At 41.9% G+C, this 26,930-nt stretch overlaps 1 protein-coding gene across 7 annotated transcripts in view; it reads left to right on the forward strand.

The window, feature by feature from the left end:
* AKT3 (AKT serine/threonine kinase 3) overlaps positions 1 to 26,930 on the forward strand; it is a 287,165-nt gene that overhangs the window by 81,137 nt on the left and 179,098 nt on the right. Inside the window, exon 4 of one of the 7 annotated variants that reach the window (XM_078383109.1) lies at positions 10,834 to 10,903. The exons of the other annotated variants lie outside the window; for them this stretch is intronic. The gene's annotated coding sequence lies outside the window, so the exon portion shown is untranslated. The remainder of the gene's footprint in view (positions 1 to 10,833; positions 10,904 to 26,930) is intronic. 7 annotated transcript variants of the gene reach the window in all.

Below are 26,930 nucleotides of genomic sequence, written 5' to 3' on the forward strand. Positions count from 1 at the left end.
GCTTCCCTGCACTAATTCTCCATACAGGAGATCTTTTGGAATCCGACCATCAGCCATTCTCACAACGTGCCCAAGCCAACGTAGACGGCGCTGTTTCAATATTGTATACATGCTGAAAATTCCAGCTCGTTCTAGGACTACTCTATTTGGAACTTTGTCCTGCCAGGTGATACCAAAAATGCGTCTGAGACAACGCACATGGAAGGTGTTCAGCTTCCTCTCCTGCCGTGCACAAAGGGTCCAGGACTCGCTGCAGTATAGGAGTGTGCTCAGGACACAGGCTCTATAGACCTGGATTTTGGTGTATGCCGTCAACTTCTTATTAAGCCATACTCTCTTTGTGAGTCTAGAGAACATGGTAGCTGCTTTCCCAATGCGTTTATCCAGCTCAACATCTAGGGAGAGAGTGTCAGAGATTGTTGAGCCAAGGTACACAATTTCATGAACAACCTCCAGTTCTTGAATGGAGATAGTAATAGAGGGAGGTGAGTCCACGCCCTGGCACATGACTTGTGTTTTCTTCAGGCTGATAGTTAGTCCAAAGTCTTGGCAGGCCTTGCTAAAGAGATTTATGAGTTGTTGGAGGTCTTCAGCAGAGTGGGCAACAATGGCTGCATCATCAGCAAAGAGGAAGTCCCGCATGCATTTCAGTTGGACTTTGGTCTTCGCTCTCAATCTAGTGAGATTAAAGAGCTTTCCATCTGATCTAGTCCGGAGATAGACACCTTCTGTTGCAGTTCCAAAGGCCTGCTTCAGCATGACAGCAAAGAAGATCCCAAACAGGGTCGGCGCAAGGACACAGCCTTGTTTTACTCCGCTTCGGATGTCAAAGGGATCTGATGTTGAGCCATCAAAAACTACAGTGCCCTTCATTTCCTCATGAAAGGACCTGATGATATTAAGGAGTTGAGGTGGACATCCAATCTTGGGAAGTATTTTAAAAAGTCCATCCCTGCTAACCAAGTCAAAGGCCTTTGTGAGATCTACGAAGGCCACAAAGAGTGGCTGTTGTTGTTCCCTGCATTTCTCCTGCAACTGTCTGAGGGAAAATATCATGTCGGTGGTGGATCTATTAGCTCGGAAACCACACTGTGATTCTGGATACACTCTGTCTGCAAGCACCTGAAGTCTCTTCAGCACAACACGGGCCAGCAGCTTCCCTACAACACTGAGAAGAGAGATACCACAGTAGTTATTGCAGTCGCCCCTGTCGCCTTTGTTCTTATACAATGTGACGATGTTTGCGTCCTTCATGTCCTGTGGTACTCCACCTTCTCTCCAGCAAAGACAAAAGAGTTCATACAGCTCAGTGGTGATGATCTCTTTACAGCACTTGAAAACTTCAACGGGGATGTTGTCCTTTCCAGGTGCCTTGCCAGAGGCAAGGGAATCCAAGGCCGCTTTTATTTCTGCTAAAGTTGATTCACTGTCCAGCTCTTCCAAGAGAGGCAGGCACTCAGTGTTATTTAGTGCCTCTTCCGTTACTACATTCTCTGGTCTTCGAACCAGTCAGCCGTCTTTTTGGTCTTCTTGCCAAATGTGGACAAGGCAGTGTTATAAACAGTGTTCTTAAAGTGTTCCCATCGTTCAGGTGCATTCGCATCAGCCGAGCCTTGGAAGGGTTTCCTGAAGCGCTTGGGCAAATTCCTCCACTTTTCTTTGATTGTGAATCTTGTTGATATCTATACGTGGTCTTCCTTCCTTTTTAGTGTGATACAATCTCTTTGTTTGCAGTTTTATTCTGCTACACACCAGGGAATGATCAGTATCACAATCAGCACTCTGGTAACTGCGTGTGATTGTAATACTAGATAGGCTAGAATGTCTAGTGAGGATCAAATCAAGCTGATGCCAATGCTTCGATCTTGGATGTCTCCAGGAAACTTTGTGTTGAGGCTTTGTATTAAAGAACGTGTTAGTGACACAAAGACCATAATAACAGCAAAACTCCAGCAAGCGTTGGCCATTTTCATTCATCTTCCCAATGCCAAAACGGCCTAGACAGGTGGGCTAAGAGTTGTGATCAGCACCACCTCTAGCGTTAAAGTCTCCGAGAATGAACAGCGGCTCTCTCTCAGGGACTTTTTTGATAGCAGCTGCCAAATCATCATAGAATTTGTCTTTGACTTCTGTTGTGGATGACAGTGTTGGTGCATATGCACTGATGAGGGTGACCAGTCCCGCTGAGACAGGATTCTTTCACTCCCCACAGTAGGTGGAACAATGGATCTCAGCAGAGTATTTCTGACCGCAAAGCCAACACCATATTCCCTGGTCTCGTTCAATGGTTTTCCCTGCCAGAAGAATGAGAAGTTTTTTTCTTTGACAGATCCCATGTCTGGCAATCTCGTCTCTTGCAGGGCAACAATGTCCATCCGCAGTCTACTCAGTTCAATGTCGATAACAGCTGTCTTGCGCACATCGTCTATTTCTTGCAGATTGTCAGAAAAGCCAGGGGTCATTGTCCGAACATTCCAGGTTCCCAACTTTAGGGCAGATATTTTCTTCTGATTGTTGCATGGTGCAGGGTTATTGATCTGTTTTTCGGCTCTCCCACCATCAGAAGTAGCCCCTGGCATCATGCTCTATGCCAATCGAGCAAAACGTATAGCCAGTAACTGCTAGTTCCTGTGTTATTTCGACACTATGCAAAGCTGGAGTGTCCTCTCCAGAGCACGAAACCTGGGTAGAATAATATGTAGGATAGGCTGTTACCCAAGCAGCAAATCCCCCCTCTCCACGTCACTGAAATAGTCCAATGGAGAGGCAAGAGCCAATACAACTGGTTCAGCGACGTTGGAGGAGTTGGCAGAACAACACGAACTGTCTACGTGACTCCGGCTCCGGATTTTGCCTCGAGGTTATCTCCTGAAGCCTTTTCCATCAGTGGATATAGCCACAAGGCAGTGGAGGTTTGAAATCAGAGTTTTCCTTCTCCTAGATGGGCTGCCTTACATGGCTGACGAGTCCCACCTACCCGGCCTGCTCCCTAATAGTGCGGAAGTATGATCCTACTCCTGAAACATTCCTGCCCCCAGGTGTATGAAATACTGTTTGGTTGTCCTATTTAGGAGATTAGAGTAAAAAAATAGAATGAGAGGATTTCGCGCGCCGTCAGGCGCACGCTTCTGCAGGCACTAATTTAAAGCCAAAGCCCCGCTCCCTCAGACCATGTGGTCAAAGGGTCAGCCTACCAGGAAGAGCTCACCAATTAAAATGTCCCCCAAACACAGCTCCCTCCTGCCTCTGCTTCCTCTTCAGGAAAGGGGCTTAGAGCTTCTGCAGGCACTAATTTAAAGCCAAAGGAGTACATTGTAAAAATTCTGTGGTGTTCAGCAATGCAGTGGACTTCTTTGGAGGCTGTTGGGATTGTTTTCATTTAAAGTTTTAAAACAGAAGTAAGATGGCCACCTGTGAAGCATGCTTTAGTTGTGGATTTCATGTTTCATGGGTGTACTACTTGCTGACCATTGATGTTCCTTCCAGCTCTGCACTTATGTGATTCCATGGGTTGCAGGAATGGGTGTGGTGTGCTAACGGCTCAAGTCAGCATGCATATCCCATGGATATGTGGAGTTGCTGCCGCTATTCTTATTCCATTCTGTTGTAGTTTCTGAGGCAGTTTGACTTGGCCATCCCTTGGAAACTTCATATTGGGAATGAATGTACGTTTGCTGGTTCTGCAGGTTCTCTCAGTGCCATTTTATACCACCAACCATGGTATACTTACACTCCACCTTTCTAGGCTGAACCTGGGGAACATTGGTTTGTGCTGTTTCTAATCCTAACTAGAGGGGTGTCTCCAGATAATTGTGCTGGGGAGCTATTGCTTATCCCATTGGTATTCCTACTCTTAATTTGGGGTACTCGATACAGTAGGACCTCTGTATCTGCTGGATCAATATCAGCTGATTCACTTATCCACAGTCTGGAAACACTTTTGTTGTTTAGTCCTTAAGTCATGTCCAGCTCTTCGTGACGCCATGGACCAGAGCATGCCAGGCCCTCCTGTATTCTACTGCGTCCCAGGTTGGGTCAAATTCATGTTGGTAGCTTCGATGACATTGTCCAACCGTCTCATCCTCTGTCGTCCCCTTCTCCTCTCGCCTTCACACTTTCCCAACATCAGGGTCTTTTCCAGAGGGGTCTTCTCATGAGATGGCCAAAGTATTGGAGCCTCAGCTTCAGGATCTTTCCTTCTAGTGAGCGCTCAGGGTTGATTTTCTTCAAAATGGATAGGCTTGTTCTTGCTGTATTAATAATATTAAAAGAAAGAAATCCTCCCTAAAAAAAACACACGTATTTTACCAGAGCAGGCCGCTAGATGGAGCCGGAGATCCTGTTATGAATTCTCTTAGATTACTGTATTTTTTCTTTTAGGACAGTGGTTCCCAAACTTTTACAACTCCCTTTCCTCACCTATCCTGGTGAGTCAGCCCCTTCGCCTGCTGCAAGAGGTAGATGGAGGAATGTGTAGCTTGCCTGGGCCACCTCTCATGGTGGTAGCAGTCTCTGGCCTTGCCCTGCCCTTTTATCCCTGGACATCCAGTTCCCTTCTCTTGTGCACGGGAAGCTCATCCTCCTTGCCAGGTTCCGCTTCCAGTCCACTCACCTGGGCTTTCAGTCTCAGACAGGCAGGTGTGATCCCTCCTCTTCTGTTGCTGCTTTGAGACTCCTTATAGGTGAGGAAGCACAACAAGAAAGGGCAGCTCTTCTCTCATCCCTTCATACTCAGCCACCCTGGTGGCTCTTCCCCCTGCCTGCTGTCGCTAAGGGAGGGAGGTGGAGCAGTGTGAGGCTGGCATGGGCCACTTTTCACGAGGGTGGTGACAAAGGTGGGAGGTGGGAACGTTCACTATTGTCTGAGGTTTTCAGGATCTGTAGTGGGGTTTGGAACCACTCTCCCGCAGATGTGGGGGGTCCTACTCTACATGTCAGAAACCTGCAGGCTGCTGACAGTCTGATACGGTAGCTTGAAAACTAATACAATTTCCAGATTAGAAGGACTGGAATTACATTCGACATTCTGCTCTGGATAGTGGAACACCCTTGTGGGGTTTTCTGAAAGAAAGAAAAAGCTGGAACTTAATCTTGAAAAAAATTTAAATTAAGAGGAAGAGGGTTCATACTTAGATTTTTGAACGATATCCCGGGCAGAGGACTGAAACAAAAGTTCCATTGAAAGAATGAAATACTGTAATATAACCTGATATAAACCATGGTATGATAAATGTACCCTGTCCTCTTCATTTATTTGATGGAACATCATGAAAATCATATAGAATCTGTGTCTAAGAAAGTGTGTCTTCAGATTTATACAATTGCAGCACAGTCCTGTCAAGAGTCTATGTTGTTTCGGATTTATAGAATCATATAGAATAATAGAATAATTAAATTGGAAGGGATTTATAAGACCTTTGAGTTCAACCTCTTGCTTAATGCAGGAATCCGAAACAAAGGAGATCTGACAGATGGCTGTCCAATTTTCCCTTGAATGCCTCCAGCACTGGAGTGCACATCACTTCCTGAGGTAGTTGTTTCCATTGTCACACTGTTCTAACAGTTAAGTTTTTCCTGATACTCAGTCTAAATCTGGCTTCCTGTAACTTGAGCCCAGTATTATGTGCCATGCACTCTGGAATGACTGAACAGATTCTGCCCCTTTTCTGTTTGACTGCCTTTCAAGTATTTGAAAAGTGCTGTCATCTCTCCCCTCAGTCTTCTTTTCCCAAGGCTAAACTTGCCCAGTTCTTTCAATCTTTCCTTATAGGGTTTCGCTTACAGAGAAAAGTACCAAGGATTTTTGCATTACTCATGGACTATTGATTAGTTTAAAAGTATACTATTTAGTTTCACCTGTAAAGGACTGCCTTGAGAAATAGCTAACCACAGTAAGTGGTGGTCAGACTTTCTTGAAAATGAACACTTACATACTTGAGTCCAATTTAGGTGTTACTTCTGAAATCCATTGAAATGTCACCAGGATGTGAGGATGCAGATAAGTCCAATCCCTCACGTTCCCATCCTGTCTGGAAGTCAGACAGACCCTCATGTTTTCAGAGCATGAGGTTGCTTCAGTCTGTGTATGCACAAACATCTGAACACACTTGAGGTGTTCCTTTCATTTGGTGCTCCGATAAGGCAGTTCCCAGTCAAAGAAATGCTATAATCATACTCAGCTGATAGTAGGCATCCTTCAGTCTCAAGAGACTATGGTATCGTGCTCTGTGTGGAGGTCATGGAACAGTGTCTTGTGTGGCTGAGAAGGCCAATTCGAGAGTGACAATCCCTTCCACACTGGAGACAAATCCAATCTGTCCCCTGTCCAGCTCCCTGGTTTTGCTTGTTTCGGGACTGCCTCTTTGCCTCGGTCTGCTGTACAAGTGTCTCTTCAAATTGGGAGAGGCCATGATGCACCGCCTGCCTCCAGGCTGAGCGCTCAGACGTCAAGGTTTCCCATCTGTTGAGGTCCATTCCTAAGGCCTTCAGATCCCGCTTGCAGATGTCCTTGTAACGCAGCTGTGGTCTCCCTCGGGGGCGGCTTCCCTGCACTAATTCTCCATACAGGAGATCTTTTGGAATCCGACCATCAGCCATTCTCACGACGTGCCCAAGCCAACGTAGACGGCGCTGTTTCAATATTGTATACATGCTGAAAATTCCAGCTCGTTCTAGGACTACTCTTTTTGGAACTTTGTCCTGCCAGGTGATACCAAAAATGCGTCGGAGACAACGCATATGGAAGGTGTTCAGCTTCCTCTCCTGCCGTGCACAAAGGGTCCAGGACTCGCTGCAGTATAGGAGTGTGCTCAGGACACAGGTTCTATAGACCTGGATTTTGGTGTATGCCGTCAACTTCTTATTAAGCCATACTCTCTTTGTGAGTCTAGAGAACATGGTAGCTGCTTTCCCAATGTGTTTATCCAGCTCAACATCTAGGGAGAGAGTGTCAGAGATTGTTGAGCCAAGGTACACAAATTCATGAACAACCTCCAGTTCTTGCATGGAGATAGTAATAGAGGGAGGTGAGTCCACGCCCTGGCACATGACTTGTGTTTTCTTCAGGCTGATAGTTAGTCCAAAGTCTTGGCAGGCCTTGCTAAAATGATTTATGAGTTGTTGGAGGTCTTCAGCAGAGTGGGCAACAATGGCTGCATCATCAGCAAAGAGGAAGTCCCGCATGCATTTCATTTGGACTTTGGTCTTCGCTCTCAATCTAGTGAGATTAAAGAGCTTTCCATCTGATCTAGTCCGGAGATAGACACCTTCTGTTGCAGTTCCAAAGGCCTGCTTCAGCATGACAGCAAAGAAGATCCCAAACAGGGTTGGCGCAAGGACACAGCCTTGTTTTACTCCGCTACGGATGTCAGCTGAATGAGCTTACAAATGTGGCTACAGACCTGTGCTGTGAACATGTAATAGTTTCCTTTACCTCCAAGTGGGGAGCAGCATCTACATGCATACAGTGGGTACCTTGACTTAAGAACTTAATCCGTATTGGGACTGCGTTCTTAAGTCGAAAAGTTCTTAAGTCGAAGCATCATTTTCCATAGGAATGCATTGAAAACCATTTAATCCATATCTGCTGTTTTTCGTTCATAATTCGAGGTGCAGTTCTTAAGTCGAAGCATTAGTTCCCATAAGAACTAATGCAAAGCCGGTTAATCCGTATCTACCACTAGGGGGTGAATTTTTTCTTCTTCTTTTGACCTAAGGTGCACTTAGGTCAAAAAAAGGGGCAGGAAAGTCCCCCCCCCTCTTTTTTTGAGGCTCCATTCTGAAGTCGAAGCAACTTTTTGCGAAAGGAGCTGTTCTTAACTCAAATTGTTCGTATGTAGGGACGTTTTCAAGTCGAGGTACCACTGTACAGTGGTGCCCCACATAGTGAGTTACTCCGTTCCGGATTAACCGTCGCTATGGGGAAACATCGCTATACGGAACCGAAAATGCCATGCGTTCGTAAACTCATAAACTCACAGTTATGCGAGGTTTCCCCATAGCGCCGCCATTTCGCGCCCTCGGTAAGCGAGGGCAGGGCGCGAAAATGGTGCGGGCGGCCATTTTGGGCATCAGGCGGCCATTTTGGAACCGCCGATCAGCTGTTTTAAAAAAATCACTATGCGAAAATTGGTAAGCAAAACGCTTACCGATCGTCGCAAAGCAATTTTTCCCCTATCTAAACATCGCAATGCGATCGCAATTGCGTGTCGCTATGCGGATTCGTCGTTAAATGATGCGCTCGTTAAGCGAGGCACCACTGTACTTTCATCCCATTATACTTCAAGTCACACGTGTTTTCAGGATGTGACAGCTGACTAGAACTTTATAGGTTTTCCAGTTCCTGTGTTCTGATGTATTTAAAAATGCTTTGTAATGTTGTTCATTTCAAATTTCTGACCTGTTACTTTTTCTCTCTCAGATTGCTATACGTTTGCTAGCAGTCATACAGTATCTTATTAACAAGTAAGGCTGGTTAACAAAAATTAAAAATAAGCCAAGTATTTTGAATCTGGATGGATGGATGGATGGATGGATGGATGAAGACTTTTTTTTATGCAGCTTATTTGCAATATATCTGGGTTAGCCCTGGGCAGGAGGCACAAACTTTGGCTCCTGGTGGCTGCATACAGGATCAGGTTGGATACAGGGCCAAATCCAAGTGATGGGGATTCTTCTCCCTCCACAATTCACATTCTTTCACAGCAGTGCCCCTTATTCATCCACATATGCTTCTCTGTCTCTCACAAAACCTTTTCATTGTATGTAAATGGGCAAGATTTAGTTTGTGAGGTAACATAATTTCATGGCCCGGCTGACCGGTGCAGGGACCAATTGAGGGACAATTGGATTTGTATATGCTGTTTGACTGGGAAGGAGAAAATGCACCATTGAAGTGGTAACGATTGTATTCAGGAATGACTCCTTTTGTATTGTATCCTCTCTGTCATAATTGTATTTATCCACAATGTGCTTTGTGGAGTAGTGTGATTTTTTAAAAAATTTTTTATTTCTATAATTATAACAAAAGCAAAATCATATACATATAAGCCCCAGTTAAATGAAACTCTGTCCTCCACCATTGTGCAGCATTGTGCAGCAACCAGAAGAAGGTATGACTGTAAAATAAAACATCCCCTGAAAATAAGCCTTAATGCATTTTCGGAGCAAAAATTAATATAAGACCCCTGTCTTATTTTTGGGGAAACACAGTATTGTCAACTAGTGTGTTCAAAATATTTTAAATGGTGTAACCCTTACATTCCATATAAACAGAACAGTCCTTTATGAAACCTTGATCTTCTTTTAGTTTAGGGAATGATTTCTAGAATTAATAAAGTTAAACCTTAGAATAAAGGTAAGGAGGACAGAAGTCCCAACAGAAAGAATAATTTAATGTAGACTATCAGAGTGCTATAGTCGTTTGATGGATGATCAGCACAGAATGATTTAACTATAATTATTTCTATTTCATCCTTCAGTATGAGACTTTTTGTACCTATTTTTCTGTTGCTTTGGAGCTCTAGTTTCCCCCACATTGCATCTAAAAAAATTAGCAAGATCACAGTAGCTGGCAGACTATCACTAAAACAGCAAATGTAGCTCCTCCTCCTGTTTATTGTTGTACCTTCTTTGAGGATCTTTCCCTTCCAAATAAAGTCACAGGATTTAAGATGCCTAGAACCAGTCCTAAGAGCCAGTTGTAACTTTGGTTTGAGACCAGAGTTATTTGCTTGTCTGCTCACTTCTCCAACTCCCAGACACTAAACATACATGTCTTGGAGGGACATTAACCGTTTCAAAAAGATGAGTGTGTGTTTTGTCAACTGTCCTTGATTAACAAGTACCTACTTGGTAAGGACTGCATGATTTTTTAAAGAAAAGCAAGAGCTTTAAGTTAATTTATGGTTTATAGATTGCAACCAGCAATGTTATTGGACAGGTAAAAGGGAAAAGTGCAGGAAAACAGCTAATTATAGTAATTGCAGCTGGTTTCAAAGTACTTCTAACAGTTTGGGCATAATGCTTACTTGAAAGCATCAAATGGGCGCTAGTTGTGAAATAGAACACCTGTTTGTTGTTGAGCATGTGTTTATGCAGATGATTGTTGTTGTCAAAGCACCTTGATGTAGAGTAGTCCTGTTTACATTTACATTCTCCCCAAAGGATTAACAGTGTTCTCTCAATAAATTTGCAGTCTATTCTCCTCTCAAAGGCTGCTGTTTGGAGGGTGGTGTGAATGAGGCAACAAGTGCTTGCTAATCACTCGAATATACATAATTAGCAACAGTCTGGTGCACTGGAGTCTTTGTATAACCAGAACAATACTGATTGGCAGCAGCAGATAACAATAGTTGTGGAAAGATGTTGCCTGCTGGCTGTTTTAAAGGCATCTGTATCTTTCTTAGTTTGTTCACAGTGGGTTTTTTTTTTTTAAATTAGCCGTGCCACTATTTTAGTTACTTATTTCTTTGAGTTGCTAGCAAAAATGAATCCTCAAGACTTAGATTCTCACGCTAGTAGTTCTCTGATAAGAACCTAAATTGGAACTTTCAGCATGTGTTTTGGGATCCAGAAAATTCAGAAAGCATTTTCCTCCTGATCAACCTAATTAACAGAACTGTACAACAAAACCATATTTTAAAATTACTGGCCAACAAATTTTGCACAATTTAATGAATGATATAAGGTAGTTGTTATTATTACAACTGTTACTATTACTGCTTTGAAATAAAGCTGCCAGAATAAAAGACTCTTGACTAGATATATCAGTGTTTTAGATATCTGGCTATGGAGTGAGACATTGGGAGTTTGATTCTCCTGTTGTGCCTCCAGGGAGAAGAGCCAGTCTGTGTAGTCACCGGCAAACTGCATAATCCCAGGACTCCCTCAGAAGGAGGAAGCGGTAAACCACTTATTTGTATTCTCTAGCTAACAAACACTGGAAAGGGTCACCATAAGTGACTTGATACCACACAATTATTATTAATAATGCAAGACTAGCTAATGTCAGACTTCCATGCCCCCCACAAGAATTTGTTTTTATCATGTTGCCCCCAGTCATAATGTTTGTGCTGTTTTATTATTTGTCTAAAACCGAGTTAAAATATTTTCTGTTAAGTTGTCAAAATTATTTGCAAAGTGGTTGACATCTATTAAAATGTCTAAAGAACATGAAATGATTGACTTCTATGCAACATCAGCCAAAGTCACTTCCGTCTCTCTCAGTGGTTTTGGCTGGTAGACCTTTTGTTGCATAGAGATAGCCACTCTCACTCCCCAATAAATTATTTACCACTAAAGATGTGATGACCAAGGGAAAGAAATCAAGGAAAAAGCATATATGGAGTCTTTATTGCTTGTGGATTACTGCCATTCTTGTGCTGGTGAAGTTTTTCCTGTTTGTGGAGATATTCACAGTACAAGAAATATTTATAGCAGACTAACAACTTTAATTTTTTCCTTGCTGATGGTCATCAAGTGAATTGTCATAAGTCAAACCCTACTTTACCATTGAAGGTCAGTGCTAAAATAGGTCTTGCCTCCCAGATAATTTTCAAGCTTCAGTTCTTTCATCTTTCTCACATCCTTAGTAATCTTCCTGTCCATCTTGTGTCAGTTTATATGGATTGTGACATTCATCTGAACTTGCCAAATAATTTTGATTCTCTCCTTTAGTATACAATACACTCATAGCACGATCTTGCTTGCTCTGTCTGCGTTGCTTGAAAGGCCACAGGTTTAAAACTGAGTTTCAGTTAGATTTAGTGGTTTAGGTTGGGATACTGTGTAACCCTGGAGTGATTGTAAGTGAGAGTTGTAAAGCAAGCTATGGTTAAGAAGATAGGATTCTGTATTTTAGGTGTTATAAATGTTGTGGTTTCTATTTTTTCTTTTCCCACTTTTTTGGAAAAAATCAGTTCAAAAAGTTCGCTACTGACCGAGGATATGGGGGACAATATTGGCATGTCTTGAGACCCCTATAATCCTCATCCACCATGCTAAATTGTTCAAAAATTGGCCATGAGGTTGCAAGGATGCTTTTTCAGTTCAGAACCACCCCAGTTTTTCTAAGAAAAATTATTTGGATGGGGGTCACAGGAGCAAGTGCAGCTTTCCAGCATCTAAGTAGAAGTCCATGCAGCCTCCAGACTCCTGGAGGTTACATCTTCTTACTTTAAGGAGTCACAAGACAAGCTGCCTATCATTATCCCTTCTCCCTCTAGTTTCTTTGTGATTATGCTCTTTCTGTCTGGCCTCCATCCCCCCCCCCAATGATTTGTGGCTCCCTTTTTGCTACTCTCTTCTCCACCTGCTACTGTTACCCTAAGGGTCCCTGTTAGATGGGATAGGCTTCCCTCTTCCAATCAGTTAAAGCAGTGGTTCTTAACGTGGGCGATAATGCCCCCCAGGGGGCGATTTCATTTTTCAGGGGGGCGGTAGAACGAAAAGGGGCGGCGTGGGGGCGCTGGAGCAGAAGGGGGCGGTAGGGGGGCGCTGGAGCAAGCCAAACCTGTGAAGATGGCTGCAGCCTTTTTACATTGTGCATGAAAATATATTTTCCTCCAATTTTAATTTAGTTTCAGACTTTTTGTCTTGAAATTTTTAGTTCCTGAATTTGTTTTTATGCCCTTTTTATATTTCTTTTTGCATCTTAAAATTCACTTGCAACTAAATCATCAAATGTTACTTTTTGGGGGGCATTTCATTTTCTTGGAATTAAATTTTGTTTTCAGGGGTCATTGGATTTAAGTGAAATAAATAAATAAATAAATAAATAAATAAATAAATAAATAAATAAATAAATAAATAAATAAGAAAGAAAGATATCATCACCGCGGGGAGGGGGGCGATGATAACTTCCTCAATGGCTCAAGGGGGCGTTTCTTTCAAAAAGGTTAAGAACCACTGAGTTAAAGTAGGCTCTCTACCCCACCCCTTGTTGTTTAGTCGTTAAGTCGTGTCTGACTCTTCGTGACCCCATGGACCAGAGCACGCCAGGCCCTCCTGTTTTCCACTGCCTCCCGGAGTTGGGTCAAATTCATGTTGGTAGCTTCGATGACACTATCCAACCAACTCGTCGTCATCCACCTCTGCATTCAAGTAAATCAACAAATGTGTGACTTTTTGCACCTATGTTTGCATAATAATTCAAGGACAGAGATCTTTCCTTTTTGTTAGCGCAAAATCACGGAAATCCAGTAGAATCAGAAGAGTAATGTCCAGTCCAGGAAGTCCAAATAAATCACACACACACAGGCAGCTTCTCCCAACACCAGTGTGTATTTACAGGATATACACAGCAGTGCAGTCTGGCAGCATAACAGGATAACATTCATCATAGAACAGGAAGATACATCTACTTTACAAGTTCACATATGTACTTATGCACTGTGTCCAATCACATTAGACATTGCATCATGTATGAGTCAGCACTCATTAGTCATCACTCAGCATTACTACACACCTGTTCATCATGGCTGCTCATTAATACACTTTGTTGTGCTCAGGCCTGGAAATTATCCTTGACATTTTTGTTTGCTAATATACCTCAGTGCAGAAGCCTGTACATATGCAATTATAATACAATTATGCTGGGGAAGGGAGGAATGAGTGAAAATTGCAGCATGCCCCTTATGTCTGCCATGAGGGAAATGGCTAAATGCATATCTAGGTTTTAAATACTGTGGGTGTTCGTCATATTTCTCTTAATGATAAACAACATGGGCTAGTGTTCTGGTGCTAGTCCCAAAAAAGAATAGAGCCATTGACCCAGTGGATTCCAAGGGTGCTTTAGTTGAGAGCATTAGTAGAATACAAGTTAGAGAATTGTGTAATTAAGGCATTTTGATCTCTTCTGTGTATATGCAAACTTGTCAAATCTTTCTAGAGCTAAGCTGAAGTGTGGTACCAGCTACAACATATCTAGGACAGTGATGGCAAACCTATGACATGTGTGCCACAGCTGGCACACAGAGGCATAAGTCGCTGGATCACTACCCCCGGCAGCCAAACTGAGGAGGCGGCTGTAGCCACAGTGCTAGCACCCTGATAGGCAGCGGGCCAGGATCCGGAGCAGCTGGTGCTGGCAAAGTTTGGGCACGATTGGAGGCAGGAGCCCGGGAAATTCAAATGGCCTTCCAGCCGGCCTCTTAATCCCAGTGCTGTGTCTGTCCCCGCTGCTCGCTTCCCAGCCGGGCTCTGCCTCCCGGAGCCCGGCCGGGAACCGACCAGCGCGGACTGACCCAGCACTGGGAGGCAGGAGCCCAGAAAATTGAAATGGCCTCCTAGCCAGGCTCAGCCTCCTGGCACTCGGACAACACCACCACCAAGAGGCAAGTGGCTGGCCAGGCTCAGCCTCCTGGTGCTCGGACACTGCAGCACCACCTCTGCTGGGAAGCAAGCAGCCGGAGGGAGCACCCCATCCAGTCTTAGCCTCCTGGCGCTCGGACACAGCTGTGCCGCCTCCACCGGGAGGCGAGCGGCCGGAGGGAGCACCCCAGCCAGGCTCAGCTTCCTGGCTCTTGGATACCGCTCCCGCTGCCACCACATCCCTTTCTCTAACCATTGGGGCGAAAGAGCTACAAAGAAGCAGCCTCTTCACCACCAACTGTTTGAAATTCCCGCCCTTTCCCCCTGCCTTTTTTGGTTCATGTCAAAGCAAAATTTTGTGAACGGAGCTGTTCATAACTCAACATGTTCGTAGGTCAAGGCATTCGTAAGTCAAGGCACCACTGTACACTGGTTGAGAGATCACATCACACCTTGGGTTCTGTGTCTGTCACACACAACCCTTCAGACAGTCTCAAAAACTGTTTATCTGTTATGGCTCCCATAAAGAGGGACAACTGGTGTCCACCCAGCCCCCAGCAAAATGAGTAGTAGACACACTGTTATGAGGTGGCCTACATACCAGTGCCCTGCCTACCAGAGACCATTTAGTAAGTTCCATGACCACCTCTAGCATTAGTGCCTCCTCAGGACACATATAATGCAGCTATGTGGAGTCCGTCCAGCACCTTTGTGTGACACCACCACAATGTGAGATCTTGTCCAACCATTTTTTTGCGCTCTCCTCTTTCACCATCATTAAAATGCTACATACCAGTATTAAAATAGGACTTCTTAAACATTAATTCCTGACTAAGGAATATGTCAGTTCCAGGTTTAAAAGATTGACATGTACGTAAGCTGCCCAATTTGCAGTAGCAAGTATGTAGAAATAGATGGCTGTAAGGAATGGAAAAGCAAAATGAATCAATAATACAGTATATATTTTCTCTGCTACCTTAGGGTGAATGGTAGTGCCTTTGTATCCTTTTCAAAATATATTTACTAATTACTTAAGGGTTCTCTGATTTGAATTTAGAATCGATAATGTTGCAACTTGGTATTCACATATGTGCTGTTATTTGCATTTGTCTTTTTTGATGCAAGTTTAGAGATAATATATGCATGTATGTAGATCTTAACATTGCTGCTTCATTTATTTACCTAGCTAGATTCAAGTTCCCAACTAAGAAGCCAGTAATCTACAGTATTGCCAATCCCAGCTAGAGTAAACCCATTGACTAAGTGGTAATTATGTAAATATCGATTTACTATTCAGCAGTTGATTCAATGGGTCTGCTCTCTAGTTGAGACTAGAAAACAAGATACTGACTAGATCTTGAGAAACATTGATCTTGCTACGTAGTAGTAAGGACATTTTACAACATAGCCTCCAATTCTTTTTGCTTCATAATTTCCTCTTATTCTTCAGTCTTTTTTTAACTAAATGAAGTTAATGAATGAATACAGTATACACAATCCAAATCAAAATTAAAAAATCAAATAAATGTATTGTCATTGTAAGTATATACATAGTATACCCATACAATGAAATTCACACAGACACCCAGAGACTAGACCCACATGCACACACATAAAAAATCCCAAAACACTCCCCACCCACTAAAAATCCCCCACTAAGAATACAAACATCCAGGATCAACTGTAACAAGAGTTTATAAAGAATTTGTCCCTTATGGATGTTACTGGGATTCTGGGGTGTGTGAAGGCTGCTTTGTGGTCTTGATCCTTGTCCCTCATAGTTGGATGAGGCATGTTCAGAGAAAGTAAGAGATTTCCTGCTGACCCTAACTAACATTTCATTGTCAGAGGGTGTCTTCCCAGAGGTCTAAAAATGGTGGTTGTCAAGACCTCTAATAAAGAAATCTACAATAGATAGGAATAAATTTCTAGACATCTGCCAATTTCCAACCTGCTCTTTTTGAATAAGGACTTGACAGCCTTATAGGCCCCTTCCAGCTTCATTATTCTATGAAGCTTTACTAGCAGAGCAACTCCAGGAATACCTAGAGGATGCATTCATATTTGACTCTTTCCAGTCTGGATTCTGACCTGAGACAGCTGAGGTGGCCTTGTTGAATTATCTCCTTTTCTGTCTCGACAAGGGAGAGTCATCCTTGCTGATATTGTTAGATCTTTCAGCAGTCTTTGATAAAGTGGATGATGGTAAAGAGATTGGAAAGAGGTCTGGATCTTGTTGGTTTTTATTGTTCCCCTGTAAGAGGAGCGTAGTGGTAGGGAAATGTCTATCAGCTTCCTGGGAATTGTCTTCAACATATATATGAGGCCACTTCAGAGATCATCTGTGATTTTGGAGTTGGGTGTCATCAATATGCACTCCATCGCATGGATTTGATCTTACGACTGCTGGTCTTCCGACCTTGCAGCACAGAGGCTTCTGCCGTTTAACCCATAGCACCACCACGCCCCTTCTTGTAGTTTCTATGGCATTTGCAGGTAATTCCTATGCATATTCACATAGAACCAACTATCATTAAAGTCCCCCCCCCCAATTTTTTTCTATATATCTAGAAGTACAGTAATTCTTAAAAGATCTCATTTATGGTCTTGGGAGTTTTTTTTATTTTATTAGCTGCATGCTTGTCACTAACTACCAAGACTTTGGCAGCACCTTTGTACCCACAATCTGGTATCCCTCCATTGATCTTAATCTCTGGATGCATCCAAACCAGAGATGAAAAAGAAGTTGCATCAGACTTAAAGTAACTCAAATTCAGTTTTCAAAATAATTGAGGTATTTAAGGACTGGTTTTACCATTGCCAGCAAAGCACTCTTCCCGGGGCCCCCCCCCCAATGAATTTGCATGGCCAAACAAGGATTCAGACCCAGGTCTACTGAGTCCCAATCTGTCTTTCTATCTTTATTGCCACATACAGCAGAGTGCAAACTAGAAGAATTGGGGATTGAAGCAGATGTTATCAGAGTGCAAAAAAGACTATAGTGTTAAGAGAAAAGCCTTATCTGAGGAAACACTTAAAATTGTTAAGAACAGGCAGGAAGCAAAAGCAAAGGCTGACAAAAATGTCGGACTCTGAAATTCAGCTTTTCAGTGATTGATATGTAGCAACAAAGCTATTGTCAAACCGTCACATCTAATCCTCAACCAGCATATGATTTTTATCGCAGTAATTCTAAATTCCCACTCTAGTATAGCAAACCTTCCAAGAGAAAGAGCCAAAGAGTTAATTTTCAAGGTGATGCACCTTATTCATGCCTACACAGTTGAGTAATATTTATACAGGTGGTATTGGGTTTCATGGCATTTATGGTTGTTGATTTATCATGTTCAAAACTCTTTGTATGACCTCTTCAAATGTGGTTTATTTGACATTTCAAACTGAAACGAGAATGCAGTTGAAGGCATGGGTCTGCTCATGAGTAAGGGGTGGCAGAATGTGTGGGTCTACTCATGAGTAATGCCTGCAGAAGGCGCGGGTCTACTCATGATTAAGGGCGGCCAAAGGCGCTGGGCTGAGGCGTGCGGGTTGGAGGGGCTCCTCCAGGGACCGGGCGTGTGGCGATGGCACAGGAAGAGGCTCCCAGCCGGGAGTGAGTGCCATTGGAGGAGGCTTCAGTCTGCCTGGTAAGGTGCTGCTTTTTCCTTTTTAGAAACGTCTGGGTGGGTTTTGCAGGGTCGATTTTGGCTGAGGGGAGTTATGTTTCTGTGCTGTGTTGGTTTTTGCAGTCCCAGTGTGGGGATTGCTCGATGTTTATTTTTGGATTTTATTTTGTTTGGGTTTTTTTTTTGCAGCCTTTGGGGCTTGCTGTTTATTTTTGGGTTTTTTTTTTAAAGCCCCAGTGCCGTCTGATGGGGCTTCCTGTGTGCTTTAAAATTATTATTTTTTAAAATGTTTTCTGGTATTTTTTTTAAATGCTAGAACGAATTAATCCCATTCCCATGCATTTCAATGGGAAATGGTGCTTCAACTTACGAAAATTTCGAGTTACAGCCACTGTTACAATACGGATTAAATTGAGGCACCACTGTATCAAGGGCATTCCCTCTGTTTCAGACTTGGGCAGTGGGAACCATGGAATTTGCAGAGTTTAGTTCCAGTATGGTCTCATCATTCTGCGTAGATCTGTGAAGATCTTGATCCATCTTCTGATGAAGTTCTGTACTGCAGGCATGGTGCATCTACCTTCCAGTTCATAATCACTAATCCCATGGTAGAGAGCACACAACATATAAATGTGCTGAATATTTTGGCAGTTACAAAGATCTTTCAGGTGTTTGCGATAATATTGAGGTAATATTGGCCATGTTGTTCTCTATGCTGTGGATAACACTATAGTGGTAATACTATAATGATGCACTACGTCTTTTGTCAAGGAGGGATGAAATTTTATCAACTATTCTTGGGAGTGGTACCTCTCATGTCATATATGATTGACAGCCACCCATTTAGAGGGAGAAGAAAACATGTTAGGAGATTCTCTCAGTTGATTGGAGTGGCAATACACAAGTGGCAGTCGGACCCCAGGTTGTACAAATCGTTTTCCAACTTTATGGTTTCCCGAAGTAGATCTTTTCACAACTCTGTAATACACAATATCAGATATATTGTTCCAGGTGCTGGGCACAGTTGGGGTCCTTCAGTGATACCTTCTATAGAAAGTGGACAAAAAAGACCGTGTTATGCATTTCTCCCCTTTTATCTACTGTAATTTAAAGAGTTCTGGTGAAGACCAACTGCAATAATGTGAATGCATACTGATGCCCCCAACCGTTTTGGTTTCTGCTGATGACTAGCCATCAGTGCTGGAAGCTTCAATTTTGCCCAAATCTTCTCACTATGTCAGAAGTCAGACACTCAGATCTGTGTTCCTCAATATTGACTGAAATGAGAAAATCTTAACACCTGGTGTTCTTACAGGGCAAAATGGTATCCCTTTCAGAAATTCTTTGATATGAAAAATGTAAAAGAGTTCTCTCTCTTTCTCTCTCTGGGTCTGCAGTATATGTTGTATCTCAAGCATAATGAACTAGCTATGTCATTTATTAGTGCAGTACACAATTCTGGGCAGTTTACAGCAAGCAAAAAGCATGTAATAATCATATAGTATATAAATAAAACAGTTAAACAAACCACAAAACTTTCAAGAGGCATATATTGTAAAAATAAAGCACAGAGTGGGAGGCATATAACCAACCAACCAAATCAGAGAAACAAAAAATTAGGAAAAACATGTCAGATAGGGTTGCCAAAAAGGCATCTCTGTAAAGCAGTGTTTTAAAGTGCTTTTTATATGTGGGGAAGGTGGGAGCCAGGCACAGCTCTACTGGAAATTGGTTCCAAAGTGGTGGTGCCATGGGAAAGAAGGCCCTACTTCTGGTGGACAATTTCTTGTCTTCCTTTGGAGTGGCTACTCAGAGGAGTATTGTCTAGACACACCTCATGGAGCAGGTAGAAGACCTTGGGGAAAGAGGTTCTGACAGGTAACGTGGTTCCAAATTATGAAGGCCTTCATATTCAAAACCTTAAATCTGATCCAAGATGCAACAGGCAACCAGTGAAGCTGGGCCAATACTAGGTAGATGCAATCAAAACTGCTCATACCAGCCACAAGGGAAGCCCCACATAAAGAACATTGCAACAATCTATATGGGAGATGACTAATGCATGCACTGAAATCCTGAGGGAATCCTTGTCTAGGAAGGGGTGGAGTTGGGCCATACACCTCAGATGGATAAAGGCGGTTCTGAACACAGCTGAAGTCTGGGAATCCTGAGACAGCTGGGTCCAGGAGCATGCCCAGATTGCATACAACCTTGCTCCCTAATGGGAAGGACAACATTGTCCAATTTAGGGTAATCCCTGCAACCTATCTGAGCCCCACCTTGCAACAAAATCTCCATCTTGTCATTCCAAGACTGATTCCAGGCAGTATTTGAGCATTTGGACTGCATCCATTGCAGAGGTGTTAAAGGAGAGATAGAATTATGTATCATCAGCATACTGATGATATCTTACTCCAAATCTCCTGACAATCTCTCCCAGTGGTTTAACATAAATTTGGATACTGAAGACATTTGGGGCACTCCACTACTGAGGGTCCATAGTGCCAGCAACCCAACACCAAGCTGAACTCTGAACACAGCCCTCCAGGAAGGATCGGAACCAGTTAAATGCTAGTCCCCTGATCCTCATCTCTTAGAGACTATCTGGGAGGATACTGTGGTCAACAACATCAAAAGCCATGGAGATATTTAGGAGTGACGACAGGAAAGATCCTTATTTATCAGCCTCTCTTAAAAGGTCGTCATGCAATGTGACCAGTGCATGCCATCACTCGCTCAATCACTTTGCCCATATAGGATGTGTTGGCAATGGTCTGTTTGTTAAGATTATCCATCACCAAGTGAGGTCATTTAACAATGGGTAGGATGATAGTTTCCTTCACCTGAGAGGGAAGACATTTCTCACTCAAAGAAGCATTGACAATATTCAAGGCCCAATTGACAATTACCCCATTGGCAGCCTTTATTAACCATGTAGACCAAGGATTGAACAAAGATGAAGTAGGTCTACAGCTAGCCTGTTTCTTAGACACCTCCTCCAGTGTTACAGGGTTAAACTGAGCCAATTGGGCAGAGGGAGAATGCATAGAAACAGCCATTGGCTGATCATCCAAATTGCTGGCTGAGTCAAGATCAGCCTTAATGGCCTCAGCTTTTTACTTAAAGGAGGCTGCAGATTCATCACTGGTAAAGTCACCAGGATGTGGCTGTGATTGACCAGAGTTAGTTAGTTAGTTATTTAGTTTAAATTTATATCCTCCCCATTTAGTCGACAAGACACTACTCTGGACAGCTTCCAAAAAAATGACAAGAATTTACAACAGAATTTTAAGAATAAATGTATAAAAACAAAACCCTCGTAAACTCCAGTCTGAGAAGAAATCCCAGACTCAGAATGGCAAATTGTGGACTACCAAAACTTACTATACAATTAAATTAAAATTTGCATTTAAAACTTGAGTTCTGGGTCAGGAAAAGAGGTTGGGGGAAAATACGCAGTGTTTTAAAAGATAGTGATGTGTTTCTAAGTTTTACCAGGAAACGAAGGTACCTTGAAGGTCAACAAACAATCACCTAGACCTGATGGACCTTAGACATACCACAGTTTGTAACTTTACCCATTGGCTTATTTTGATAAGTGATACTATTAGTCCTCCAGGTGACATCAACACTGCAAGCTGAAATGAATTTGGCCAGCCCTGGCAGGAAGAGTGCTTGGGTCATCTAATTGTTTAAGGTGAACTTAGCGATGAACATGCCTTACTCTCATCCTGATCCTAATACTGTGTGATTTTCTTATCCAGTGGTTGAGTACGTTTTAAAAGGCCTCTTTAGTTATTTTCTGCCAAGAGTGCTGTCAACATTCCTGTGCAGTTTATATGTCATCCTTTTGAAAAATGGATGAAGAAATCATTTGAACTTTTTTAGATGTACTGTGCATGGAGGTTGCATTTGTGGCTGTTTAAAGAGTTAGTGTATTCTGTTTTTGTTATGTATGTTTGTTATGTATAGACAACCCATACTTGGTCTTCCATAAAGAATAAAGTAAAGGTAAAGGTTCCCCTTGACAATTTTGTCCAGTCGTGTTCAACTCTAGGGGGCGGTGCTCATCCCCGTTACCAGGCCATAGAGCCAACATTTTGTCCGAAGACAATCTTCTGTGGTCACATGGCCAGTGCGACTTAGACACGGAACACTGTTACCTTCCCACCGAGGTGGTCCCTATTGATCTACTTGCATTTGCATGTTTTCAAACCGCTAGGTTGGCAGGAGCTGGGACAAGCGACAGGAGCTCACTCCATTGCGTGGATTCGATCTTACGACTGCTGGTCTTCTGACCCTGCAGCACAGGCTTCTGCGGTTTAGCCCACAGCACCACCACGTCCCCTATCCATAAAGAATAAGTGGTACTAAGTCCTAATGTTTCCACTGCTTGCATCCCACTTTCATGTTTCACAGGACATCATCTTACCCATCCTTTATCAGAATACTCCTTCACTACTGTAACTTTCCTTGATGTCCTCAGCCTTCCATAGCGTACAGTGGTGCCTTGCTTAGCGATTGCCTTGCTTAACAATGTATTCGCTTAGCGATGAGGTTTTTGGAGCGATCTTGCGCTCTGTTTAGCGATGTTTCCTATGGGGAAATTTCGCATAGCGATGTTCAGGACCTTGCTTCGCTTAGCAATGATAGTTTAGGTCCCCCTGTTTCGCTTAGCGATATCAGTTTTCGCTATTTTAAGTGTGTCTTAAAATGTTCAAAAACTGTTTAAAATGCTTGGAATCGTTAGTGCACCTTGTAAAACCTTTGCTTTGTTCTGACTCTTCGTTAATTTTTGGTGAATCCCCCCCCCATTGGAATGCATTGAACCATAGGTTTGACAGCTTTGATGAGGAAGTAAATACTGCTTACAATGTCAGTCCTCCCCCCCGAAACATTTTGGGATTTTAGAAACACAACACTAATGAAGCATGTTCCCCCCTTGACTTCAGAATTTAATATGTACCATCATCTCTATGTAAACTTTTGTTGCCGTGTTCAAAAATTCTGGAATATTTCTGAAGCAAATATTGTCTATACATATTTTTCTGTGTATAAGACTATACTTTTGTCTAAAATCTTTAGACTAAAAATTGAGGGTCATCTTCTACACAGACGTAAGCTGAGGAGAGAACAAAAACAAGCAGGAATCAAAGCAATCCTGCAGTGCTTTGATACCTTTTCCCCTACGCTTGCTAAGCCCCACTTATTTTTCTTAATTTTGGATTAGAAAAGTGGGGGGGCGTCTTATACATGGATAATACGGTAATTATTCTTCCTTGGAAACACTTGTACTTCATATTTATCAATTGTGTCATTTGCTAAATTTCATTAATTAATTTACCTGAAAGAGTGCAGCCTGAATTATCTCTCAAGGATGGATTTTAAAATGTCTAACAACTTGGGAAAATGTGGTTATGATTAGAATCAGTGTGTCTGAAAAAAAGTTCTCATATTCATTTTATTTTAATTAAAACGTGTGCATCTCTTTCACTCTATAATAGAAGATTCCAGAGTGAGGTACTGAAAAGCAAAATAAGTTTAAACAGTTATAAAACCATTTTAAAAATTCAGCAGTATAAAATGAAGCCATCTTGTCAACGCCAAGCTAGGGTCACAAGGACTCGTGTGCTGGTGTGGAGAGCCAGAATTTAAATTGATGCTAAAATGAGGCCAACATCCCTGCCAATTAGACTTCCAAAGTGCAGGCATTCTATAACCTGGGTGCATGGTAGGGAATGTTCTCTCCTATGCCTCTACATAATATATTGCTTCAGTGGCAGGATGCATCTGGAAGTTCCCCACTTCTACAGTAGACATGGTCTAGAGGGGCGGGGTATAAATTTAATAAATAAATAAATAAATAAATACATAAATAAATAAATACATAACTCTCAGTCTAGACTACTGTATTGTAGTATATGTGGGACCATCCTTAATAATAACACAAGAGCTGCACCTAGTGCAAAGCATGGTGTCCAGAATGTTACACAGAAAGCTAGGGGACTTATCTAGACAGTAGGCTAGATTGTAAGGGACATCACTGGGTCTGTGTTCATGATACAAGTGATGACAAAGTCTATATTCTCGACCAAGCACTAGGCTCTCCTGAAAAGGCCCTGATATGCATCCTGCCACTGAAGCAATATATTATATAGAGGTATAGGAGATAACATTCCCTAACATGGCACCCAGGTTATAGAATGCCTGCACTTTGAAAGTCTGACTGGCATGGATGTTGGCCTCATTTTAGCATCAATTTAAAATCTGGCTTTTCACAAGTTTTGCAGTACAACAATAAAAACAAAAACTCTTTTCATTACTCTCCAGAGGAAAACCAAAATAACATGCAGTATTTTCATATCGAACCTAAACTTATTTTAATATCTCAACCATATAACATACTTCATTCATAAATTGGTTAGTACATAAAATTGTACCATATGACATATTTGTGAAACTTAAACATATAAAGCCTTCATTTTGTGTAAACAAGATAGGGAAGGTATGTTATATTAAGAAGAAATAAGTGAACTGCTGCACCTTACGCTACTGAAACACATTTACTTTAGTTCTTTCAATCTGAGAGTGAAGTAAACATGATAACAGAAGCACCCAACCCCAGGCTCACCCATGTGACTGCGTTTTTTTTTCTGTGTCATTGGCTTCAGGACCAGGAACAGCATGTGTGGCTGATGAAATTATGTCCTGTGCTGCCTGTGTGGCCTTGGACAAGCTGCAAGGTCTAGCAGCATTACCAGAAGAAGGGACTGATAAACCATATTGCTGGAAAATCCTGAGTAAATAGCAATCAACTTGATGGCACATTATCATTATTAAATGTTTTAAGTATTTTACTGTAAGAATGACATAAAGTAGTTACAGATTTTTATTTTGATTAAAGGGAAAACTGGCCTTTGAATTAGTATCATTTAAAAGCAGAACTATAAGTTTTAGTTGTTTTACAGATGACAGTATGAATAATAATTTTACAACTTCTACAGTTTCAGTTCATTGCCAGTGGATATCTTATTTATCTTGCATTTTTGTTCCCCTGTTTATGATGGAGCTAAGTGGAATATAAGTAAATCATAAACACTTTTCCTCTATAGAATGATGATAGGTAACATGCTAAATCTTGGTTTAGGAAAGACATCCAGATGTATTTTGCCTGTATTTTCATTCACAGTACTGGTTCTTCCACTAACGAACCACAATGTAGTGTTTCATTAAAGAAAAACATTTACAAATATTTTTTTGTTCATTCAGATCCTATGTATCTGTGTCTTCTCTCAAAGGAATTTCTGTTGTGTATCTGTTATCTGTACCTCCTAGGAAATGTTAAACCTAGTATTTTTCCAGTATTAAGTAAGGTCATTATTATACCAATTTTCTTTTGATCCCTGACTGTTGTTTACTGGGAGTGGAGTGGTTTTACAGTTTGTTCAACTTCTGTGCATAGCTACATATGGTGTGCCCCTACATACTTGTTCTAATTACACCACTCAACCTCCTTGGAATATCAGATATTCAGATCCATCTATGAATGTGGTAAAGAGAATAACAACTGTAAAACAAAGCACTGTGCCTATAAGTGACTGTTTGCATGTATTTCAGAAGGGATAAATGCTCACCATATGGTACAATTACTGTGTCCAAGTTTTCAAATTAGCTTCTCTCATCCTCCTTATTACTGTCTTTAAAAAGAGAGAGAGAAAACCCAACATGATTTATCTGCTCTGCAGCAGAACTCTTGACGCAAAACAGCAGCCCAGTTCTGTCCAGTTTTTTTTCTCCCTAGCATAATAGAGGCTGTCGGACTTTTTTTTATACTAATTATTGTGTGAGCCTCAGATGAACCCCTTCAATTCACAGGGCTTTGTTAAGGGAGGAGCTGTCAATGTGTCTGCCCGTTTGCAGCTGTGCTGTGGCTTTAGCTTGCTTAACATTATGCTGCTTTTTAGACTTGACAGAAGGGATTTTTTTTATTATTAAAGCAAAGCAGCCTTGTAGCGAAATGGTTTAAGCAGCTGCATTGTGGCAAGGCACAAAGAAGTTATTATTGTGTCTGTTTAGGGGGGGTGGAATGGAGGGGAGAGATATTCGGCTGCTGTTGATGCCGATTGTTGACTTGCCATCTGCCAGATAGGGAGAAGAAAAAAAATGACAGCTCCAGCAGGGTGTTCAAGAGGTTGTTTGGAGAGACGCATAAACATGTGCAGATGTCGAACTGAATAATGGCAAGAACTTGAGACGGTTTATGATGCTGCTGCTGTGTGTGCATATACAGAATAAATGTACAGAGGGGGTGGGGGAAGAGGACACACACTAATTATCCTTGTTCCTTCCTACCTCCTTTCATCTTGATAATTAGTTCAGGAGTTGAATATTTTCCCGCCCTTCATTATTTATATCCTTTTAAATACTTACCCAAACTTTACTACATAGTTTTAAAGTTTGATCAACGTGTTACTTGTCATATGAGAGCTAATACAGTTATCTTGATACCAGCCTTGGTACAAGTAGGTGCTTTATGTTTTCTATGAAACAATTTTGGATGTATCTGCTTATTTTGGGTGCATCTAGAAAGTGGGATATTTGCACATTCCTGTTATTGCTTGCATTTATGTGCAGGAAATATTACTTACGCAACCCTATTTATTTTTAAAATGTCAAATTATCACTAAGTCTGTTTATCACACTTGGGAAATCAGTGTTTGCTGCCTCAAAACATAAATTTGGGGAGGGAGGGTTGTTCTGCTTTTTTCAGGGGAAGATGAAATACTGTAGTTCAATGGCCATTACCACAAAATTACTTTCTTAGTGTTGTTTTTATTGCTATTACTGTTTTAGCTAAATTAAAAGGAAAACCAAAACTAAAATGTCAGTTTTTTCCTTCATCTCAACCAAGTTTCTCTTTCTCCTTTCTCTACCCCAGTTTTTGTTTACTACTAGAAACTCGATTTACTGATTAAATAGCTACACATGTTCAATCAG

Source organism: Pogona vitticeps, chromosome 1, assembly GCF_051106095.1.
Source record: "Pogona vitticeps strain Pit_001003342236 chromosome 1, PviZW2.1, whole genome shotgun sequence".
Taxonomy (NCBI): domain Eukaryota; kingdom Metazoa; phylum Chordata; class Lepidosauria; order Squamata; family Agamidae; genus Pogona; species Pogona vitticeps.